Source organism: Lissotriton vulgaris, chromosome 4_1 (genome assembly GCF_964263255.1).
Source record: "Lissotriton vulgaris chromosome 4_1, aLisVul1.2, whole genome shotgun sequence".
Lineage (NCBI taxonomy): Eukaryota > Metazoa > Chordata > Amphibia > Caudata > Salamandridae > Lissotriton > Lissotriton vulgaris.
Genome location: NC_141691.1, coordinates 537,357,268 through 537,378,705, shown reverse-complemented (window position 1 = coordinate 537,378,705; position 21,438 = coordinate 537,357,268). Strand labels below are relative to the sequence as shown.

Genomic DNA, 21,438 nt, shown 5'->3' with positions numbered 1-21,438 from the left:
CTGGGAATCAGCCCTCTGAAATGCATTTGAGAAAAACAGGATAGGATTTTGTAATGTCGCACTATTTTGTGTAGGAATGTGATGTTATGTGTATTATAAAGTTCGTATTTCTGTCAGTTGTTCAAGCTGTTGGACATTTTGAAAGGAGTCAACATTTGTCTCTTTCAACCTACTGGTGTTGGATTGGAGCTATCAATAACAAAAGATGACAGAAATGTAAAAGGTCGAGATTAGTAAAATAGTACCTCAAAGAATTGGACTGGTACCTTTGCATGCAAAGTCCAAAGTGCCAAGCGTTGCTCTTTGGAGCCACCCATGTGAGAGACAGAGAAATGGATGTAGTAGTTTGGAAATGTAGAATGTTTTAATATTCTTCAGTCAAATATGATCATTATTTTGTAAATTGCATTTCCTGATAAACGTTTGCACATTTAACACTGTTATGGAGAATGCAGCTGAAAAGAATCAAATCACATTATAGCTCTTTACACTATGAGCATTCAACTGAGATATCTTTTCATCAATGTAAGAAAAGCCCCCGCACTGATGCGCTCTCTTTTGTCTCAATGGAAAAATCCCTCATGTATGGCAGGGTTCCATGGTGTAATGGTTAGCACTCTGGACTCTGAATCCAGCGATCCGAGTTCAAATCTCGGTGGGACCTGCTTGAATTATGAGATATAATATTTCACTAATTTCTTAGAATTTGGACTTGGAAAAACATAACGTCAAAGTTTTATACTGAAACTTATCAACGTATAATTATGTATCTATGTACACATGGCTATATCCATCTAGATAGTGATAATACAATATAAAGAAATGAATTATTCATAAACATAAGTACTGAAGCTGAAAACTAAAAACTGTTCTTTCCCATCCACAATTTAAGCAAGAGGTTCTTTTCCTTTCTCATCTTTATGATCAGTAATAAGATAGTTCATTTTGCTGATTTCTTATCTGACAACATTCTTGACTTACACAGTGCATTTAATTGTGAATTTCTTTGAAAGAGGAATTCAGATTAATACATTTGACATGTCTTTCGAAAGATTCTACTTTGTGGTTATGGATCTACTTTAGAAAAACAGAGTGTAAATATCTGTGTGTCTTAATTTCAAGATTGTTATTTAAAAGTTCATCTCTTCTGTCCCCAAAATACACAATTTGATTCCTCAAGTTTTCTTTTAATGAAGGCTTTCCAATTAAAAAAGTTCCGTGTTCCCCTTATCAATAACAGTAAGATTTAAACAAGTAATATCTTGGATCAGCCTCTTGTGATGAGTTGAGAAAACAGAGTCAGCTCACAAAATATCTCATTATTTTGAGCCATTTTATTTCCATGTTTTCTAAAAGTTCTATCATTTGCTCACATCAAATAGACTTTAAAAATACAATCAATAAATCAATGTTTCACTCTACCCGTGTTAGATTTATGATATTTATGAATACACTTGACAGAAAAAGATTTGGTCATAAGTCATGAAAGTGGTCCCACCGAGATTTGAACTCGGATCCTTGGATTCAAAGTCCAAAGTGCTAACCATTTCACCATGGAACCTCCCATGTGACAGGGGAGCAAATTGCTGCAGCAATGTGGACATTTCACATTTTTTATTTTCTACAGTCAAAGACAAACAGAATTATATAACTTTTCTATTCTGTTCAACTTTTGCCTATTGAACTATGTTAGGGAAGGATGTTGCACAAAGGACTCAAGTAACGCTATGACTCTGTTGAACAGTACTTTTTATGTGAGATAAGATTTTGCAATAAAAGATAAGATTCCCCCGTGAATGCAATCTCTTCTGCCAAAATGGAAAGCTCAACCTGGTACAGGTGGGTTGATGGTGTTATGCTTGTCAATCTGGACTCTGAAAACAGGGATCTAAGTACAAAGCTCAGTGGGACTTATCTAAACTTTACGATTTTTTTTCCATTCAGTTCTTAGAAGTATTAATTGGAAAAACATCTCATTTACTTATAAACTTGTACGTATCAACTTATATGTATGTATCTCCCTATATATCGCTATATGTCTATGTATATTTATCGGAAAATATAAATATATACATTATAAAAATACATATAATTAATAGAGGTGAAAATAATGAACAGTTGTTGCCTCTCCGCATTTGAAACATGAGCTTCTTCTCCTTCCTCTTCTATATGTCCTGAAATTGAGATAGTCACTTTTTAATCAATTTTGATCTAACAACATAGTTGATTTGTACAAAGCATATCATACGATCTGTGAATAATTCTAAAAAAGAAAATTAGATCAGTACCTTTGAGGCCTCCAAGCAAAAGCTTATATTTCATGATTGCAGATCGACTGTTGAAAATCAGCATGAGAAATGTTTTATTTCACAATTTCCATACTAATATACAAAAAACATTTGTACTATCTGAATGATACCGTCATTGTGGTTCTCTAGGTTTGATTTAAGAACACATCTCTTTCAAAATGTGCTATGTTCGCCTTATCAATAGTGTGGAAATCTTCAAAAAGGAATGCTGGGAATCAGCCCTCTGAAATGCATTTGAGAAAAACAGGATAGGATTTTGTAATGTCGCACTATTTTGTGTAGGAATGTGATGTTATGTGTATTATAAAGTTCGTATTTCTGTAACTTGTTCAAGCTGTTGGACATTTTGAAAGGATTCAACATTTTTCTCTTTCAACCTACTGGTGTTGGATTGGAGCTATCAATAACAAAAGATGACAGAAATGTAAAAGGTCGAGATTAGTAAAATAGTACCTCAAAGAATTGGACTGGTACCTTTGCATGCAAAGTCCAAAGTGCCAACTGTTGCTCTTTGGAGCCACCCATGTGAGAGACAGAGAAATGGATGTAGTAGTTTGGAAATGTAGAATGTTTTAATATTCTTCAGTCAAATATGATCATTATTTTGTAAATTGCATTTCCTGATAAACGTTTGCACATTTAACACTGTTATGGAGAATGCAGCTGAAAAGAATCAAATCACATTATAGCTCTTTACACTATGAGCATTCAACTGAGATATCTTTTCATCAATGTAAGAAAAGCCCCCGCACTGATGCGCTCTCTTTTGTCTCAATGGAAAAATCCCTCATGTATGGCAGGGTTCCATGGTGTAATAGTTAGCACTCTGGACTCTGAATCCAGCGATCCGAGTTCAAATCTCGTGGGACCTGCTTGAATTATGAGATTTAATATTTCACTAATTTCTTAGAATTTGGACTTGGAAAAACATAACGTCAAAGTTTTATACTGAAACTTATCAACGTATAATTATGTATCTATGTACACATGGCTATATCCATCTAGATAGTGATAATACAATATAAAGAAATGAATTATTCATAAACATAAGTACTGAAGCTGAAAACTAAAAACTGTTCTTTCCCATCCACAATTTAAGCAAGAGGTTCTTTTCCTTTCTCATCTTTATGATCAGTAATAAGATAGTTCATTTTGCTGATTTCTTATCTGACAACATTCTTGACTTACACAGTGCATTTAATTGTGAATTTCTTTGAAAGAGGAATTCAGATTAATACATTTGACATGTCTTTCGAAAGATTCTACTTTGTGGTTATGGATCTACTTTAGAAAAACAGAGTGTAAATATCTGTGTGTCTTAATTTCAAGATTGTTATTTAAAAGTTCATCTCTTCTGTCCCCAAAATACACAATTTGATTCCTCAAGTTTTCTTTTAATGAAGGCTTTCCAATTAAAAAAGTTCCGTGTTCCCCTTATCAATAACAGTAAGATTTAAACAAGTAATATCTTGGATCAGCCTCTTGTGATGAGTTGAGAAAACAGAGTCAGCTCACAAAATATCTCATTATTTTGAGCCATTTTATTTCCATGTTTTCTAAAAGTTCTATCATTTGCTCACATCAAATAGACTTTAAAAATACAATCAATAAATCAATGTTTCACTCTACCCGTGTTAGATTTATGATATTTATGAATACACTTGACAGAAAAAGATTTGGTCATAAGTCATGAAAGTGGTCCCACCGAGATTTGAACTCGGATCCTTGGATTCAAAGTCCAAAGTGCTAACCATTTCACCATGGAACCTCCCATGTGACAGGGGAGCAAATTGCTGCAGCAATGTGGACATTTCACATTTTTTATTTTCTACAGTCAAAGACAAACAGAATTATATAACTTTTCTATTCTGTTCAACTTTTGCCTATTGAACTATGTTAGGGAAGGATGTTGCACAAAGGACTCAAGTAACGCTATGACTCTGTTGAACAGTACTTTTTATGTGAGATAAGATTTTGCAATAAAAGATAAGATTCCCCCGTGAATGCAATCTCTTCTGCCAAAATGGAAAGCTCAACCTGGTACAGGTGGGTTGATGGTGTTATGCTTGTCAATCTGGACTCTGAAAACAGGGATCTAAGTACAAAGCTCAGTGGGACTTATCTAAACTTTACGATTTTTTTTCCATTCAGTTCTTAGAAGTATTAATTGGAAAAACATCTCATTTACTTATAAACTTGTACGTATCAACTTATATGTATGTATCTCCCTATATATCGCTATATGTCTATGTATATTTATCGGAAAATATAAATATATACATTATAAAAATACATATAATTAATAGAGGTGAAAATAATGAACAGTTGTTGCCTCTCCGCATTTGAAACATGAGCTTCTTCTCCTTCCTCTTCTATATGTCCTGAAATTGAGATAGTCACTTTTTAATCAATTTTGATCTAACAACATAGTTGATTTGTACAAAGCATATCATACGATCTGTGAATAATTCTAAAAAAGAAAATTAGATCAGTACCTTTGAGGCCTCCAAGCAAAAGCTTATATTTCATGATTGCAGATCGACTGTTGAAAATCAGCATGAGAAATGTTTTATTTCACAATTTCCATACTAATATACAAAAAACATTTGTACTATCTGAATGATACCGTCATTGTGGTTCTCTAGGTTTGATTTAAGAACACATCTCTTTCAAAATGTGCTATGTTCGCCTTATCAATAGTGTGGAAATCTTCAAAAAGGAATGCTGGGAATCAGCCCTCTGAAATGCATTTGAGAAAAACAGGATAGGATTTTGTAATGTCGCACTATTTTGTGTAGGAATGTGATGTTATGTGTATTATAAAGTTCGTATTTCTGTCAGTTGTTCAAGCTGTTGGACATTTTGAAAGGAGTCAACATTTGTCTCTTTCAACCTACTGGTGTTGGATTGGAGCTATCAATAACAAAAGATGACAGAAATGTAAAAGGTCGAGATTAGTAAAATAGTACCTCAAAGAATTGGACTGGTACCTTTGCATGCAAAGTCCAAAGTGCCAAGCGTTGCTCTTTGGAGCCACCCATGTGAGAGACAGAGAAATGGATGTAGTAGTTTGGAAATGTAGAATGTTTTAATATTCTTCAGTCAAATATGATCATTATTTTGTAAATTGCATTTCCTGATAAACGTTTGCACATTTAACACTGTTATGGAGAATGCAGCTGAAAAGAATCAAATCACATTATAGCTCTTTACACTATGAGCATTCAACTGAGATATCTTTTCATCAATGTAAGAAAAGCCCCCGCACTGATGCGCTCTCTTTTGTCTCAATGGAAAAATCCCTCATGTATGGCAGGGTTCCATGGTGTAATGGTTAGCACTCTGGACTCTGAATCCAGCGATCCGAGTTCAAATCTCGGTGGGACCTGCTTGAATTATGAGATATAATATTTCACTAATTTCTTAGAATTTGGACTTGGAAAAACATAACGTCAAAGTTTTATACTGAAACTTATCAACGTATAATTATGTATCTATGTACACATGGCTATATCCATCTAGATAGTGATAATACAATATAAAGAAATGAATTATTCATAAACATAAGTACTGAAGCTGAAAACTAAAAACTGTTCTTTCCCATCCACAATTTAAGCAAGAGGTTCTTTTCCTTTCTCATCTTTATGATCAGTAATAAGATAGTTCATTTTGCTGATTTCTTATCTGACAACATTCTTGACTTACACAGTGCATTTAATTGTGAATTTCTTTGAAAGAGGAATTCAGATTAATACATTTGACATGTCTTTCGAAAGATTCTACTTTGTGGTTATGGATCTACTTTAGAAAAACAGAGTGTAAATATCTGTGTGTCTTAATTTCAAGATTGTTATTTAAAAGTTCATCTCTTCTGTCCCCAAAATACACAATTTGATTCCTCAAGTTTTCTTTTAATGAAGGCTTTCCAATTAAAAAAGTTCCGTGTTCCCCTTATCAATAACAGTAAGATTTAAACAAGTAATATCTTGGATCAGCCTCTTGTGATGAGTTGAGAAAACAGAGTCAGCTCACAAAATATCTCATTATTTTGAGCCATTTTATTTCCATGTTTTCTAAAAGTTCTATCATTTGCTCACATCAAATAGACTTTAAAAATACAATCAATAAATCAATGTTTCACTCTACCCGTGTTAGATTTATGATATTTATGAATACACTTGACAGAAAAAGATTTGGTCATAAGTCATGAAAGTGGTCCCACCGAGATTTGAACTCGGATCCTTGGATTCAAAGTCCAAAGTGCTAACCATTTCACCATGGAACCTCCCATGTGACAGGGGAGCAAATTGCTGCAGCAATGTGGACATTTCACATTTTTTATTTTCTACAGTCAAAGACAAACAGAATTATATAACTTTTCTATTCTGTTCAACTTTTGCCTATTGAACTATGTTAGGGAAGGATGTTGCACAAAGGACTCAAGTAACGCTATGACTCTGTTGAACAGTACTTTTTATGTGAGATAAGATTTTGCAATAAAAGATAAGATTCCCCCGTGAATGCAATCTCTTCTGCCAAAATGGAAAGCTCAACCTGGTACAGGTGGGTTGATGGTGTTATGCTTGTCAATCTGGACTCTGAAAACAGGGATCTAAGTACAAAGCTCAGTGGGACTTATCTAAACTTTACGATTTTTTTTCCATTCAGTTCTTAGAAGTATTAATTGGAAAAACATCTCATTTACTTATAAACTTGTACGTATCAACTTATATGTATGTATCTCCCTATATATCGCTATATGTCTATGTATATTTATCGGAAAATATAAATATATACATTATAAAAATACATATAATTAATAGAGGTGAAAATAATGAACAGTTGTTGCCTCTCCGCATTTGAAACATGAGCTTCTTCTCCTTCCTCTTCTATATGTCCTGAAATTGAGATAGTCACTTTTTAATCAATTTTGATCTAACAACATAGTTGATTTGTACAAAGCATATCATACGATCTGTGAATAATTCTAAAAAAGAAAATTAGATCAGTACCTTTGAGGCCTCCAAGCAAAAGCTTATATTTCATGATTGCAGATCGACTGTTGAAAATCAGCATGAGAAATGTTTTATTTCACAATTTCCATACTAATATACAAAAAACATTTGTACTATCTGAATGATACCGTCATTGTGGTTCTCTAGGTTTGATTTAAGAACACATCTCTTTCAAAATGTGCTATGTTCGCCTTATCAATAGTGTGGAAATCTTCAAAAAGGAATGCTGGGAATCAGCCCTCTGAAATGCATTTGAGAAAAACAGGATAGGATTTTGTAATGTCGCACTATTTTGTGTAGGAATGTGATGTTATGTGTATTATAAAGTTCGTATTTCTGTCAGTTGTTCAAGCTGTTGGACATTTTGAAAGGAGTCAACATTTGTCTCTTTCAACCTACTGGTGTTGGATTGGAGCTATCAATAACAAAAGATGACAGAAATGTAAAAGGTCGAGATTAGTAAAATAGTACCTCAAAGAATTGGACTGGTACCTTTGCATGCAAAGTCCAAAGTGCCAAGCGTTGCTCTTTGGAGCCACCCATGTGAGAGACAGAGAAATGGATGTAGTAGTTTGGAAATGTAGAATGTTTTAATATTCTTCAGTCAAATATGATCATTATTTTGTAAATTGCATTTCCTGATAAACGTTTGCACATTTAACACTGTTATGGAGAATGCAGCTGAAAAGAATCAAATCACATTATAGCTCTTTACACTATGAGCATTCAACTGAGATATCTTTTCATCAATGTAAGAAAAGCCCCCGCACTGATGCGCTCTCTTTTGTCTCAATGGAAAAATCCCTCATGTATGGCAGGGTTCCATGGTGTAATGGTTAGCACTCTGGACTCTGAATCCAGCGATCCGAGTTCAAATCTCGGTGGGACCTGCTTGAATTATGAGATATAATATTTCACTAATTTCTTAGAATTTGGACTTGGAAAAACATAACGTCAAAGTTTTATACTGAAACTTATCAACGTATAATTATGTATCTATGTACACATGGCTATATCCATCTAGATAGTGATAATACAATATAAAGAAATGAATTATTCATAAACATAAGTACTGAAGCTGAAAACTAAAAACTGTTCTTTCCCATCCACAATTTAAGCAAGAGGTTCTTTTCCTTTCTCATCTTTATGATCAGTAATAAGATAGTTCATTTTGCTGATTTCTTATCTGACAACATTCTTGACTTACACAGTGCATTTAATTGTGAATTTCTTTGAAAGAGGAATTCAGATTAATACATTTGACATGTCTTTCGAAAGATTCTACTTTGTGGTTATGGATCTACTTTAGAAAAACAGAGTGTAAATATCTGTGTGTCTTAATTTCAAGATTGTTATTTAAAAGTTCATCTCTTCTGTCCCCAAAATACACAATTTGATTCCTCAAGTTTTCTTTTAATGAAGGCTTTCCAATTAAAAAAGTTCCGTGTTCCCCTTATCAATAACAGTAAGATTTAAACAAGTAATATCTTGGATCAGCCTCTTGTGATGAGTTGAGAAAACAGAGTCAGCTCACAAAATATCTCATTATTTTGAGCCATTTTATTTCCATGTTTTCTAAAAGTTCTATCATTTGCTCACATCAAATAGACTTTAAAAATACAATCAATAAATCAATGTTTCACTCTACCCGTGTTAGATTTATGATATTTATGAATACACTTGACAGAAAAAGATTTGGTCATAAGTCATGAAAGTGGTCCCACCGAGATTTGAACTCGGATCCTTGGATTCAAAGTCCAAAGTGCTAACCATTTCACCATGGAACCTCCCATGTGACAGGGGAGCAAATTGCTGCAGCAATGTGGACATTTCACATTTTTTATTTTCTACAGTCAAAGACAAACAGAATTATATAACTTTTCTATTCTGTTCAACTTTTGCCTATTGAACTATGTTAGGGAAGGATGTTGCACAAAGGACTCAAGTAACGCTATGACTCTGTTGAACAGTACTTTTTATGTGAGATAAGATTTTGCAATAAAAGATAAGATTCCCCCGTGAATGCAATCTCTTCTGCCAAAATGGAAAGCTCAACCTGGTACAGGTGGGTTGATGGTGTTATGCTTGTCAATCTGGACTCTGAAAACAGGGATCTAAGTACAAAGCTCAGTGGGACTTATCTAAACTTTACGATTTTTTTTCCATTCAGTTCTTAGAAGTATTAATTGGAAAAACATCTCATTTACTTATAAACTTGTACGTATCAACTTATATGTATGTATCTCCCTATATATCGCTATATGTCTATGTATATTTATCGGAAAATATAAATATATACATTATAAAAATACATATAATTAATAGAGGTGAAAATAATGAACAGTTGTTGCCTCTCCGCATTTGAAACATGAGCTTCTTCTCCTTCCTCTTCTATATGTCCTGAAATTGAGATAGTCACTTTTTAATCAATTTTGATCTAACAACATAGTTGATTTGTACAAAGCATATCATACGATCTGTGAATAATTCTAAAAAAGAAAATTAGATCAGTACCTTTGAGGCCTCCAAGCAAAAGCTTATATTTCATGATTGCAGATCGACTGTTGAAAATCAGCATGAGAAATGTTTTATTTCACAATTTCCATACTAATATACAAAAAACATTTGTACTATCTGAATGATACCGTCATTGTGGTTCTCTAGGTTTGATTTAAGAACACATCTCTTTCAAAATGTGCTATGTTCGCCTTATCAATAGTGTGGAAATCTTCAAAAAGGAATGCTGGGAATCAGCCCTCTGAAATGCATTTGAGAAAAACAGGATAGGATTTTGTAATGTCGCACTATTTTGTGTAGGAATGTGATGTTATGTGTATTATAAAGTTCGTATTTCTGTAACTTGTTCAAGCTGTTGGACATTTTGAAAGGATTCAACATTTTTCTCTTTCAACCTACTGGTGTTGGATTGGAGCTATCAATAACAAAAGATGACAGAAATGTAAAAGGTCGAGATTAGTAAAATAGTACCTCAAAGAATTGGACTGGTACCTTTGCATGCAAAGTCCAAAGTGCCAACTGTTGCTCTTTGGAGCCACCCATGTGAGAGACAGAGAAATGGATGTAGTAGTTTGGAAATGTAGAATGTTTTAATATTCTTCAGTCAAATATGATCATTATTTTGTAAATTGCATTTCCTGATAAACGTTTGCACATTTAACACTGTTATGGAGAATGCAGCTGAAAAGAATCAAATCACATTATAGCTCTTTACACTATGAGCATTCAACTGAGATATCTTTTCATCAATGTAAGAAAAGCCCCCGCACTGATGCGCTCTCTTTTGTCTCAATGGAAAAATCCCTCATGTATGGCAGGGTTCCATGGTGTAATAGTTAGCACTCTGGACTCTGAATCCAGCGATCCGAGTTCAAATCTCGTGGGACCTGCTTGAATTATGAGATTTAATATTTCACTAATTTCTTAGAATTTGGACTTGGAAAAACATAACGTCAAAGTTTTATACTGAAACTTATCAACGTATAATTATGTATCTATGTACACATGGCTATATCCATCTAGATAGTGATAATACAATATAAAGAAATGAATTATTCATAAACATAAGTACTGAAGCTGAAAACTAAAAACTGTTCTTTCCCATCCACAATTTAAGCAAGAGGTTCTTTTCCTTTCTCATCTTTATGATCAGTAATAAGATAGTTCATTTTGCTGATTTCTTATCTGACAACATTCTTGACTTACACAGTGCATTTAATTGTGAATTTCTTTGAAAGAGGAATTCAGATTAATACATTTGACATGTCTTTCGAAAGATTCTACTTTGTGGTTATGGATCTACTTTAGAAAAACAGAGTGTAAATATCTGTGTGTCTTAATTTCAAGATTGTTATTTAAAAGTTCATCTCTTCTGTCCCCAAAATACACAATTTGATTCCTCAAGTTTTCTTTTAATGAAGGCTTTCCAATTAAAAAAGTTCCGTGTTCCCCTTATCAATAACAGTAAGATTTAAACAAGTAATATCTTGGATCAGCCTCTTGTGATGAGTTGAGAAAACAGAGTCAGCTCACAAAATATCTCATTATTTTGAGCCATTTTATTTCCATGTTTTCTAAAAGTTCTATCATTTGCTCACATCAAATAGACTTTAAAAATACAATCAATAAATCAATGTTTCACTCTACCCGTGTTAGATTTATGATATTTATGAATACACTTGACAGAAAAAGATTTGGTCATAAGTCATGAAAGTGGTCCCACCGAGATTTGAACTCGGATCCTTGGATTCAAAGTCCAAAGTGCTAACCATTTCACCATGGAACCTCCCATGTGACAGGGGAGCAAATTGCTGCAGCAATGTGGACATTTCACATTTTTTATTTTCTACAGTCAAAGACAAACAGAATTATATAACTTTTCTATTCTGTTCAACTTTTGCCTATTGAACTATGTTAGGGAAGGATGTTGCACAAAGGACTCAAGTAACGCTATGACTCTGTTGAACAGTACTTTTTATGTGAGATAAGATTTTGCAATAAAAGATAAGATTCCCCCGTGAATGCAATCTCTTCTGCCAAAATGGAAAGCTCAACCTGGTACAGGTGGGTTGATGGTGTTATGCTTGTCAATCTGGACTCTGAAAACAGGGATCTAAGTACAAAGCTCAGTGGGACTTATCTAAACTTTACGATTTTTTTTCCATTCAGTTCTTAGAAGTATTAATTGGAAAAACATCTCATTTACTTATAAACTTGTACGTATCAACTTATATGTATGTATCTCCCTATATATCGCTATATGTCTATGTATATTTATCGGAAAATATAAATATATACATTATAAAAATACATATAATTAATAGAGGTGAAAATAATGAACAGTTGTTGCCTCTCCGCATTTGAAACATGAGCTTCTTCTCCTTCCTCTTCTATATGTCCTGAAATTGAGATAGTCACTTTTTAATCAATTTTGATCTAACAACATAGTTGATTTGTACAAAGCATATCATACGATCTGTGAATAATTCTAAAAAAGAAAATTAGATCAGTACCTTTGAGGCCTCCAAGCAAAAGCTTATATTTCATGATTGCAGATCGACTGTTGAAAATCAGCATGAGAAATGTTTTATTTCACAATTTCCATACTAATATACAAAAAACATTTGTACTATCTGAATGATACCGTCATTGTGGTTCTCTAGGTTTGATTTAAGAACACATCTCTTTCAAAATGTGCTATGTTCGCCTTATCAATAGTGTGGAAATCTTCAAAAAGGAATGCTGGGAATCAGCCCTCTGAAATGCATTTGAGAAAAACAGGATAGGATTTTGTAATGTCGCACTATTTTGTGTAGGAATGTGATGTTATGTGTATTATAAAGTTCGTATTTCTGTCAGTTGTTCAAGCTGTTGGACATTTTGAAAGGAGTCAACATTTGTCTCTTTCAACCTACTGGTGTTGGATTGGAGCTATCAATAACAAAAGATGACAGAAATGTAAAAGGTCGAGATTAGTAAAATAGTACCTCAAAGAATTGGACTGGTACCTTTGCATGCAAAGTCCAAAGTGCCAAGCGTTGCTCTTTGGAGCCACCCATGTGAGAGACAGAGAAATGGATGTAGTAGTTTGGAAATGTAGAATGTTTTAATATTCTTCAGTCAAATATGATCATTATTTTGTAAATTGCATTTCCTGATAAACGTTTGCACATTTAACACTGTTATGGAGAATGCAGCTGAAAAGAATCAAATCACATTATAGCTCTTTACACTATGAGCATTCAACTGAGATATCTTTTCATCAATGTAAGAAAAGCCCCCGCACTGATGCGCTCTCTTTTGTCTCAATGGAAAAATCCCTCATGTATGGCAGGGTTCCATGGTGTAATGGTTAGCACTCTGGACTCTGAATCCAGCGATCCGAGTTCAAATCTCGGTGGGACCTGCTTGAATTATGAGATATAATATTTCACTAATTTCTTAGAATTTGGACTTGGAAAAACATAACGTCAAAGTTTTATACTGAAACTTATCAACGTATAATTATGTATCTATGTACACATGGCTATATCCATCTAGATAGTGATAATACAATATAAAGAAATGAATTATTCATAAACATAAGTACTGAAGCTGAAAACTAAAAACTGTTCTTTCCCATCCACAATTTAAGCAAGAGGTTCTTTTCCTTTCTCATCTTTATGATCAGTAATAAGATAGTTCATTTTGCTGATTTCTTATCTGACAACATTCTTGACTTACACAGTGCATTTAATTGTGAATTTCTTTGAAAGAGGAATTCAGATTAATACATTTGACATGTCTTTCGAAAGATTCTACTTTGTGGTTATGGATCTACTTTAGAAAAACAGAGTGTAAATATCTGTGTGTCTTAATTTCAAGATTGTTATTTAAAAGTTCATCTCTTCTGTCCCCAAAATACACAATTTGATTCCTCAAGTTTTCTTTTAATGAAGGCTTTCCAATTAAAAAAGTTCTGTGTTCCCCTTATCAATAACAGTAAGATTTAAACAAGTAATATCTTGGATCAGCCTCTTGTGATGAGTTGAGAAAACAGAGTCAGCTCACAAAATATCTCATTATTTTGAGCCATTTTATTTCCATGTTTTCTAAAAGTTCTATCATTTGCTCACATCAAATAGACTTTAAAAATACAATCAATAAATCAATGTTTCACTCTACCCGTGTTAGATTTATGATATTTATGAATACACTTGACAGAAAAAGATTTGGTCATAAGTCATGAAAGTGGTCCCACCGAGATTTGAACTCGGATCCTTGGATTCAAAGTCCAAAGTGCTAACCATTTCACCATGGAACCTCCCATGTGACAGGGGAGCAAATTGCTGCAGCAATGTGGACATTTCACATTTTTTATTTTCTACAGTCAAAGACAAACAGAATTATATAACTTTTCTATTCTGTTCAACTTTTGCCTATTGAACTATGTTAGGGAAGGATGTTGCACAAAGGACTCAAGTAAGGCTATGACTCTGTTGAACAGTACTTTTTATGTGAGATAAGATTTTGCAATAAAAGATAAGATTCCCCCGTGAATGCAATCTCTTCTGCCAAAATGGAAAGCTCAACCTGGTACAGGTGGGTTGATGGTGTTATGCTTGTCAATCTGGACTCTGAAAACAGGGATCTAAGTACAAAGCTCAGTGGGACTTATCTAAACTTTACGATTTTTTTTCCATTCAGTTCTTAGAAGTATTAATTGGAAAAACATCTCATTTACTTATAAACTTGTACGTATCAACTTATATGTATGTATCTCCCTATATATCGCTATATGTCTATGTATATTTATCGGAAAATATAAATATATACATTATAAAAATACATATAATTAATAGAGGTGAAAATAATGAACAGTTGTTGCCTCTCCGCATTTGAAACATGAGCTTCTTCTCCTTCCTCTTCTATATGTCCTGAAATTGAGATAGTCACTTTTTAATCAATTTTGATCTAACAACATAGTTGATTTGTACAAAGCATATCATACGATCTGTGAATAATTCTAAAAAAGAAAATTAGATCAGTACCTTTGAGGCCTCCAAGCAAAAGCTTATATTTCATGATTGCAGATCGACTGTTGAAAATCAGCATGAGAAATGTTTTATTTCACAATTTCCATACTAATATACAAAAAACATTTGTACTATCTGAATGATACCGTCATTGTGGTTCTCTAGGTTTGATTTAAGAACACATCTCTTTCAAAATGTGCTATGTTCGCCTTATCAATAGTGTGGAAATCTTCAAAAAGGAATGCTGGGAATCAGCCCTCTGAAATGCATTTGAGAAAAACAGGATAGGATTTTGTAATGTCGCACTATTTTGTGTAGGAATGTGATGTTATGTGTATTATAAAGTTCGTATTTCTGTAACTTGTTCAAGCTGTTGGACATTTTGAAAGGATTCAACATTTTTCTCTTTCAACCTACTGGTGTTGGATTGGAGCTATCAATAACAAAAGATGACAGAAATGTAAAAGGTCGAGATTAGTAAAATAGTACCTCAAAGAATTGGACTGGTACCTTTGCATGCAAAGTCCAAAGTGCCAACTGTTGCTCTTTGGAGCCACCCATGTGAGAGACAGAGAAATGGATGTAGTAGTTTGGAAATGTAGAATGTTTTAATATTCTTCAGTCAAATATGATCATTATTTTGTAAATTGCATTTCCTGATAAACGTTTGCACATTTAACACTGTTATGGAGAATGCAGCTGAAAAGAATCAAATCACATTATAGCTCTTTACACTATGAGCATTCAACTGAGATATCTTTTCATCAATGTAAGAAAAGCCCCCGCACTGATGCGCTCTCTTTTGTCTCAATGGAAAAATCCCTCATGTATGGCAGGGTTCCATGGTGTAATAGTTAGCACTCTGGACTCTGAATCCAGCGATCCGAGTTCAAATCTCGTGGGACCTGCTTGAATTATGAGATTTAATATTTCACTAATTTCTTAGAATTTGGACTTGGAAAAACATAACGTCAAAGTTTTATACTGAAACTTATCAACGTATAATTATGTATCTATGTACACATGGCTATATCCATCTAGATAGTGATAATACAATATAAAGAAATGAATTATTCATAAACATAAGTACTGAAGCTGAAAACTAAAAACTGTTCTTTCCCATCCACAATTTAAGCAAGAGGTTCTTTTCCTTTCTCATCTTTATGATCAGTAATAAGATAGTTCATTTTGCTGATTTCTTATCTGACAACATTCTTGACTTACACAGTGCATTTAATTGTGAATTTCTTTGAAAGAGGAATTCAGATTAATACATTTGACATGTCTTTCGAAAGATTCTACTTTGTGGTTATGGATCTACTTTAGAAAAACAGAGTGTAAATATCTGTGTGTCTTAATTTCAAGATTGTTATTTAAAAGTTCATCTCTTCTGTCCCCAAAATACACAATTTGATTCCTCAAGTTTTCTTTTAATGAAGGCTTTCCAATTAAAAAAGTTCCGTGTTCCCCTTATCAATAACAGTAAGATTTAAACAAGTAATATCTTGGATCAGCCTCTTGTGATGAGTTGAGAAAACAGAGTCAGCTCACAAAATATCTCATTATTTTGAGCCATTTTATTTCCATGTTTTCTAAAAGTTCTATCATTTGCTCACATCAAATAGACTTTAAAAATACAATCAATAAATCAATGTTTCACTCTACCCGTGTTAGATTTATGATATTTATGAATACACTTGACAGAAAAAGATTTGGTCATAAGTCATGAAAGTGGTCCCACCGAGATTTGAACTCGGATCCTTGGATTCAAAGTCCAAAGTGCTAACCATTACACCATGGAACCTCCCATGTGACAGGGGAGCAAATTGCTGCAGCAATGTGGACATTTCACATTTTTTATTTTCTACAGTCAAAGACAAACAGAATTATATAACTTTTCTATTCTGTTCAACTTTTGCCTATTGAACTATGTTAGGGAAGGATGTTGCACAAAGGACTCAAGTAACGCTATGACTCTGTTGAACAGTACTTTTTATGTGAGATAAGATTTTGCAATAAAAGATAAGATTCCCCCGTGAATGCAATCTCTTCTGCCAAAATGGAAAGCTCAACCTGGTACAGGTGGGTTGATGGTGTTATGCTTGTCAATCTGGACTCTGAAAACAGGGATCTAAGTACAAAGCTCAGTGGGACTTATCTAAACTTTACGATTTTTTTTCCATTCAGTTCTTAGAAGTATTAATTGGAAAAACATCTCATTTACTTATAAACTTGTACGTATCAACTTATATGTCTGTATCTCCCTATATATCGCTATATGTCTATGTATATTTATCGGAAAATATAAATATATACATTATAAAAATACATATAATTAATAGAGGTGAAAATAATGAACAGTTGTTGCCTCTCCGCATTTGAAACATGAGCTTCTTCTCCTTCCTCTTCTATATGTCCTGAAATTGAGATAGTCACTTTTTAATCAATTTTGATCTAACAACATAGTTGATTTGTACAAAGCATATCATACGATCTGTGAATAATTCTAAAAAAGAAAATTAGATCAGTACCTTTGAGGCCTCCAAGCAAAAGCTTATATTTCATGATTGCAGATCGACTGTTGAAAATCAGCATGAGAAATGTTTTATTTCACAATTTCCATACTAATATACAAAAAACATTTGTACTATCTGAATGATACCGTCATTGTGGTTCTCTAGGTTTGATTTAAGAACACATCTCTTTCAAAATGTGCTATGTTCGCCTTATCAATAGTGTGGAAATCTTCAAAAAGGAATGCTGGGAATCAGCCCTCTGAAATGCATTTGAGAAAAACAGGATAGGATTTTGTAATGTCGCACTATTTTGTGTAGGAATGTGATGTTATGTGTATTATAAAGTTCGTATTTCTGTAACTTGTTCAAGCTGTTGGACATTTTGAAAGGATTCAACATTTTTCTCTTTCAACCTACTGGTGTTGGATTGGAGCTATCAATAACAAAAGATGACAGAAATGTAAAAGGTCGAGATTAGTAAAATAGTACCTCAAAGAATTGGACTGGTACCTTTGCATGCAAAGTCCAAAGTGCCAACTGTTGCTCTTTGGAGCCACCCATGTGAGAGACAGAGAAATGGATGTAGTAGTTTGGAAATGTAGAATGTTTTAATATTCTTCAGTCAAATATGATCATTATTTTGTAAATTGCATTTCCTGATAAACGTTTGCACATTTAACACTGTTATGGAGAATGCAGCTGAAAAGAATCAAATCACATTATAGCTCTTTACACTATGAGCATTCAACTGAGATATCTTTTCATCAATGTAAGAAAAGCCCCCGCACTGATGCGCTCTCTTTTGTCTCAATGGAAAAATCCCTCATGTATGGCAGGGTTCCATGGTGTAATAGTTAGCACTCTGGACTCTGAATCCAGCGATCCGAGTTCAAATCTCGTGGGACCTGCTTGAATTATGAGATTTAATATTTCACTAATTTCTTAGAATTTGGACTTGGAAAAACATAACGTCAAAGTTTTATACTGAAACTTATCAACGTATAAGTATGTATCTATGTACACATGGCTATATCCATCTAGATAGTGATAATACAATATAAAGAAATGAATTATTCATAAACATAAGTACTGAAGCTGAAAACTAAAAACTGTTCTTTCCCATCCACAATTTAAGCAAGAGGTTATTTTCCTTTCTCATCTTTATGATCAGTAATAAGATAGTTAATTTTGCTGATTTCTTATCTGACAACATTCTTGACTTACACAGTGCATTTAATTGTGAATTTCTTTGAAAGAGGAATTCAGATTAATGCATTTGACATGTCTTTCGAAAGATTCTACTTTGTGGTTATGGATCTACTTTAGAAAAACAGAGTGTAAATATCTGTGTGTCTTAATTTCAAGATTGTTATTTAAAAGTTCATCTCTTCTGTCCCCAAAATACACAATTTGATTCCCCAAGTTTTCTTTTAATGAAGGCTTTCCAATTAAAAAAGTTCCGTGTTCCCCTTATCAATAACAGTAAGATTTAAACAAGTAATATCTTGGATCAGCCTCTTGTGATGAGTTGAGAAAACAGAGTCAGCTCACAAAATATCTCATTATTTTGAGCCATTTTATTTCCATGTTTTCTAAAAGTTCTATCATTTGCTCACATCAAATAGACTTTAAAAATACAATCAATAAATCAATGTTTCACTCTACCCGTGTTAGATTTATGATATTTATGAATACACTTGACAGAAAAAGATTTGGTCATAAGTCATGAAAGTGGTCCCACCGAGATTTGAACTCGGATCCTTGGATTCAAAGTCCAAAGTGCTAACCATTTCACCATGGAACCTCCCATGTGACAGGGGAGGAAATTGCTGCAGCAATGTGGACATTTCACATTTTTTATTTTCTACAGTCAAAGACAAACAGAATTATATAACTTTTCTATTCTGTTCAACTTTTGCCTATTGAACTATGTTAGGGAAGGATGTTGCACAAAGGACTCAAGTAACGCTATGACTCTGTTGAACAGTACTTTTTATGTGAGATAAGATTTTGCAATAAAAGATAAGATTCCCCCGTGAATGCAATCTCTTCTGCCAAAATGGAAAGCTCAACCTGGTACAGGTGGGTTGATGGTGTTATGCTTGTCAATCTGGACTCTGAAAACAGGGATCTAAGTACAAAGCTCAGTGGGACTTATCTAAACTTTACGATTTTTTTTCCATTCAGTTCTTAGAAGTATTAATTGGAAAAACATCTCATTTACTTATAAACTTGTACGTATCAACTTATATGTATGTATCTTCCTATATATCGCTATATGTCTATGTATATTTATCGGAAAATATAAATATATACATTATAAAAATACATATAATTAATAGAGGTGAAAATAATGAACAGTTGTTGCCTCTCCGCATTTGAAACATGAGCTTCTTCTCCTTCCTCTTCTATATGTCCTGAAATTGAGATAGTCACTTTTTAATCAATTTTGATCTAACAACATAGTTGATTTGTACAAAGCATATCATACGATCTGTGAATAATTCTAAAAAAGAAAATTAGATCAGTACCTTTGAGGCCTCCAAGCAAAAGCTTATATTTCATGATTGCAGATCGACTGTTGAAAATCAGCATGAGAAATGTTTTATTTCACAATTTCCATACTAATATACAAAAAACATTTGTACTATCTGAATGATACCGTCATTGTGGTTCTCTAGGTTTGATTTAAGAACACATCTCTTTCAAAATGTGCTATGTTCGCCTTATCAATAGTGTGGAAATCTTCAAAAAGGAATGCTGGGAATCAGCCCTCTGAAATGCATTTGAGAAAAACAGGATAGGATTTTGTAATGTCGCACTATTTTGTGTAGGAATGTGATGTTATGTGTATTATAAAGTTCGTATTTCTGTAACTTGTTCAAGCTGTTGGACATTTTGAAAGGAGTCAACATTTGTCTCTTTCAACCTACTGGTGTTGGATTGGAGCTATCAATAACAAAAGATGACAGAAATGTAAAAGGTCGAGATTAGTAAAATAGTACCTCAAAGAATTGGACTGGTACCTTTGCATGCAAAGTCCAAAGTGCCAAGCGTTGCTCTTTGGAGCCACCCATGTGAGAGACAGAGAAATGGATGTAGTAGTTTGGAAATGTAGAATGTTTTAATATTCTTCAGTCAAATATGATCATTATTTTGTAAATTGCATTTCCTGATAAACGTTTGCACATTTAACACTGTTATGGAGAATGCAGCTGAAAAGAATCAAATCACATTATAGCTCTTTACACTATGAGCATTCAACTGAGATATCTTTTCATCAATGTAAGAAAAGCCCCCGCACTGATGCGCTCTCTTTTGTCTCAATGGAAAAATCCCTCATGTATGGCAGGGTTCCATGGTGTAATGGTTAGCACTCTGGACTCTGAATCCAGCGATCCGAGTTCAAATCTCGGTGGGACCTGCTTGAATTATGAGATATAATATTTCACTAATTTCTTAGAATTTGGACTTGGAAAAACATAACGTCAAAGTTTTATACTGAAACTTATCAACGTATAATTATGTATCTATGTACACATGGCTATATCCATCTAGATAGTGATAATACAATATAAAGAAATGAATTATTCATAAACATAAGTACTGAAGCTGAAAACTAAAAACTGTTCTTTCCCATCCACAATTTAAGCAAGAGGTTCTTTTCCTTTCTCATCTTTATGATCAGTAATAAGATAGTTCATTTTGCTGATTTCTTATCTGACAACATTCTTGACTTACACAGTGCATTTAATTGTGAATTTCTTTGAAAGAGGAATTCAGATTAATACATTTGACATGTCTTTCGAAAGATTCTACTTTGTGGTTATGGATCTACTTTAGAAAAACAGAGTGTAAATATCTGTGTGTCTTAATTTCAAGATTGTTATTTAAAAGTTCATCTCTTCTGTCCCCAAAATACACAATTTGATTCCTCAAGTTTTCTTTTAATGAAGGCTTTCCAATTAAAAAAGTTCTGTGTTCCCCTTATCAATAACAGTAAGATTTAAACAAGTAATATCTTGGATCAGCCTCTTGTGATGAGTTGAGAAAACAGAGTCAGCTC

The 21,438-nt window shown here is 33.4% G+C and overlaps 13 non-coding genes across 13 annotated transcripts; 5 read left to right on the top strand and 8 right to left on the bottom strand.

The window, feature by feature from the left end:
- The first annotated feature begins 592 nt into the window (after positions 1–592).
- On the top strand, positions 593–664 carry TRNAQ-CUG (transfer RNA glutamine (anticodon CUG)). Its single transcript has one exon. It is a non-coding gene; the product is annotated as a tRNA-Gln (tRNA).
- Positions 665–1,489: 825 nt separating this feature from the next.
- TRNAQ-UUG (transfer RNA glutamine (anticodon UUG)) lies at positions 1,490–1,561 on the bottom strand. The gene has a single exon. It is a non-coding gene; the product is annotated as a tRNA-Gln (tRNA).
- A 2,444-nt stretch (positions 1,562–4,005) lies between these two features.
- TRNAQ-UUG (transfer RNA glutamine (anticodon UUG)) lies at positions 4,006–4,077 on the bottom strand. Its single transcript has one exon. It is a non-coding gene; the product is annotated as a tRNA-Gln (tRNA).
- A 1,548-nt stretch (positions 4,078–5,625) lies between these two features.
- Positions 5,626–5,697, top strand: TRNAQ-CUG (transfer RNA glutamine (anticodon CUG)). The gene has a single exon. It is a non-coding gene; the product is annotated as a tRNA-Gln (tRNA).
- An 825-nt stretch (positions 5,698–6,522) lies between these two features.
- On the bottom strand, positions 6,523–6,594 carry TRNAQ-UUG (transfer RNA glutamine (anticodon UUG)). The gene has a single exon. It is a non-coding gene; the product is annotated as a tRNA-Gln (tRNA).
- Positions 6,595–8,142: 1,548 nt separating this feature from the next.
- Positions 8,143–8,214, top strand: TRNAQ-CUG (transfer RNA glutamine (anticodon CUG)). Its single transcript has one exon. It is a non-coding gene; the product is annotated as a tRNA-Gln (tRNA).
- Positions 8,215–9,039: 825 nt separating this feature from the next.
- Positions 9,040–9,111, bottom strand: TRNAQ-UUG (transfer RNA glutamine (anticodon UUG)). The gene has a single exon. It is a non-coding gene; the product is annotated as a tRNA-Gln (tRNA).
- Positions 9,112–11,555: 2,444 nt separating this feature from the next.
- On the bottom strand, positions 11,556–11,627 carry TRNAQ-UUG (transfer RNA glutamine (anticodon UUG)). Its single transcript has one exon. It is a non-coding gene; the product is annotated as a tRNA-Gln (tRNA).
- Positions 11,628–13,175: 1,548 nt separating this feature from the next.
- Positions 13,176–13,247, top strand: TRNAQ-CUG (transfer RNA glutamine (anticodon CUG)). The gene has a single exon. It is a non-coding gene; the product is annotated as a tRNA-Gln (tRNA).
- Positions 13,248–14,072: 825 nt separating this feature from the next.
- TRNAQ-UUG (transfer RNA glutamine (anticodon UUG)) lies at positions 14,073–14,144 on the bottom strand. The gene has a single exon. It is a non-coding gene; the product is annotated as a tRNA-Gln (tRNA).
- A 2,444-nt stretch (positions 14,145–16,588) lies between these two features.
- On the bottom strand, positions 16,589–16,660 carry TRNAQ-UUG (transfer RNA glutamine (anticodon UUG)). Its single transcript has one exon. It is a non-coding gene; the product is annotated as a tRNA-Gln (tRNA).
- A 2,444-nt stretch (positions 16,661–19,104) lies between these two features.
- Positions 19,105–19,176, bottom strand: TRNAQ-UUG (transfer RNA glutamine (anticodon UUG)). Its single transcript has one exon. It is a non-coding gene; the product is annotated as a tRNA-Gln (tRNA).
- Positions 19,177–20,724: 1,548 nt separating this feature from the next.
- On the top strand, positions 20,725–20,796 carry TRNAQ-CUG (transfer RNA glutamine (anticodon CUG)). The gene has a single exon. It is a non-coding gene; the product is annotated as a tRNA-Gln (tRNA).
- Positions 20,797–21,438: the final 642 nt, after the last annotated feature.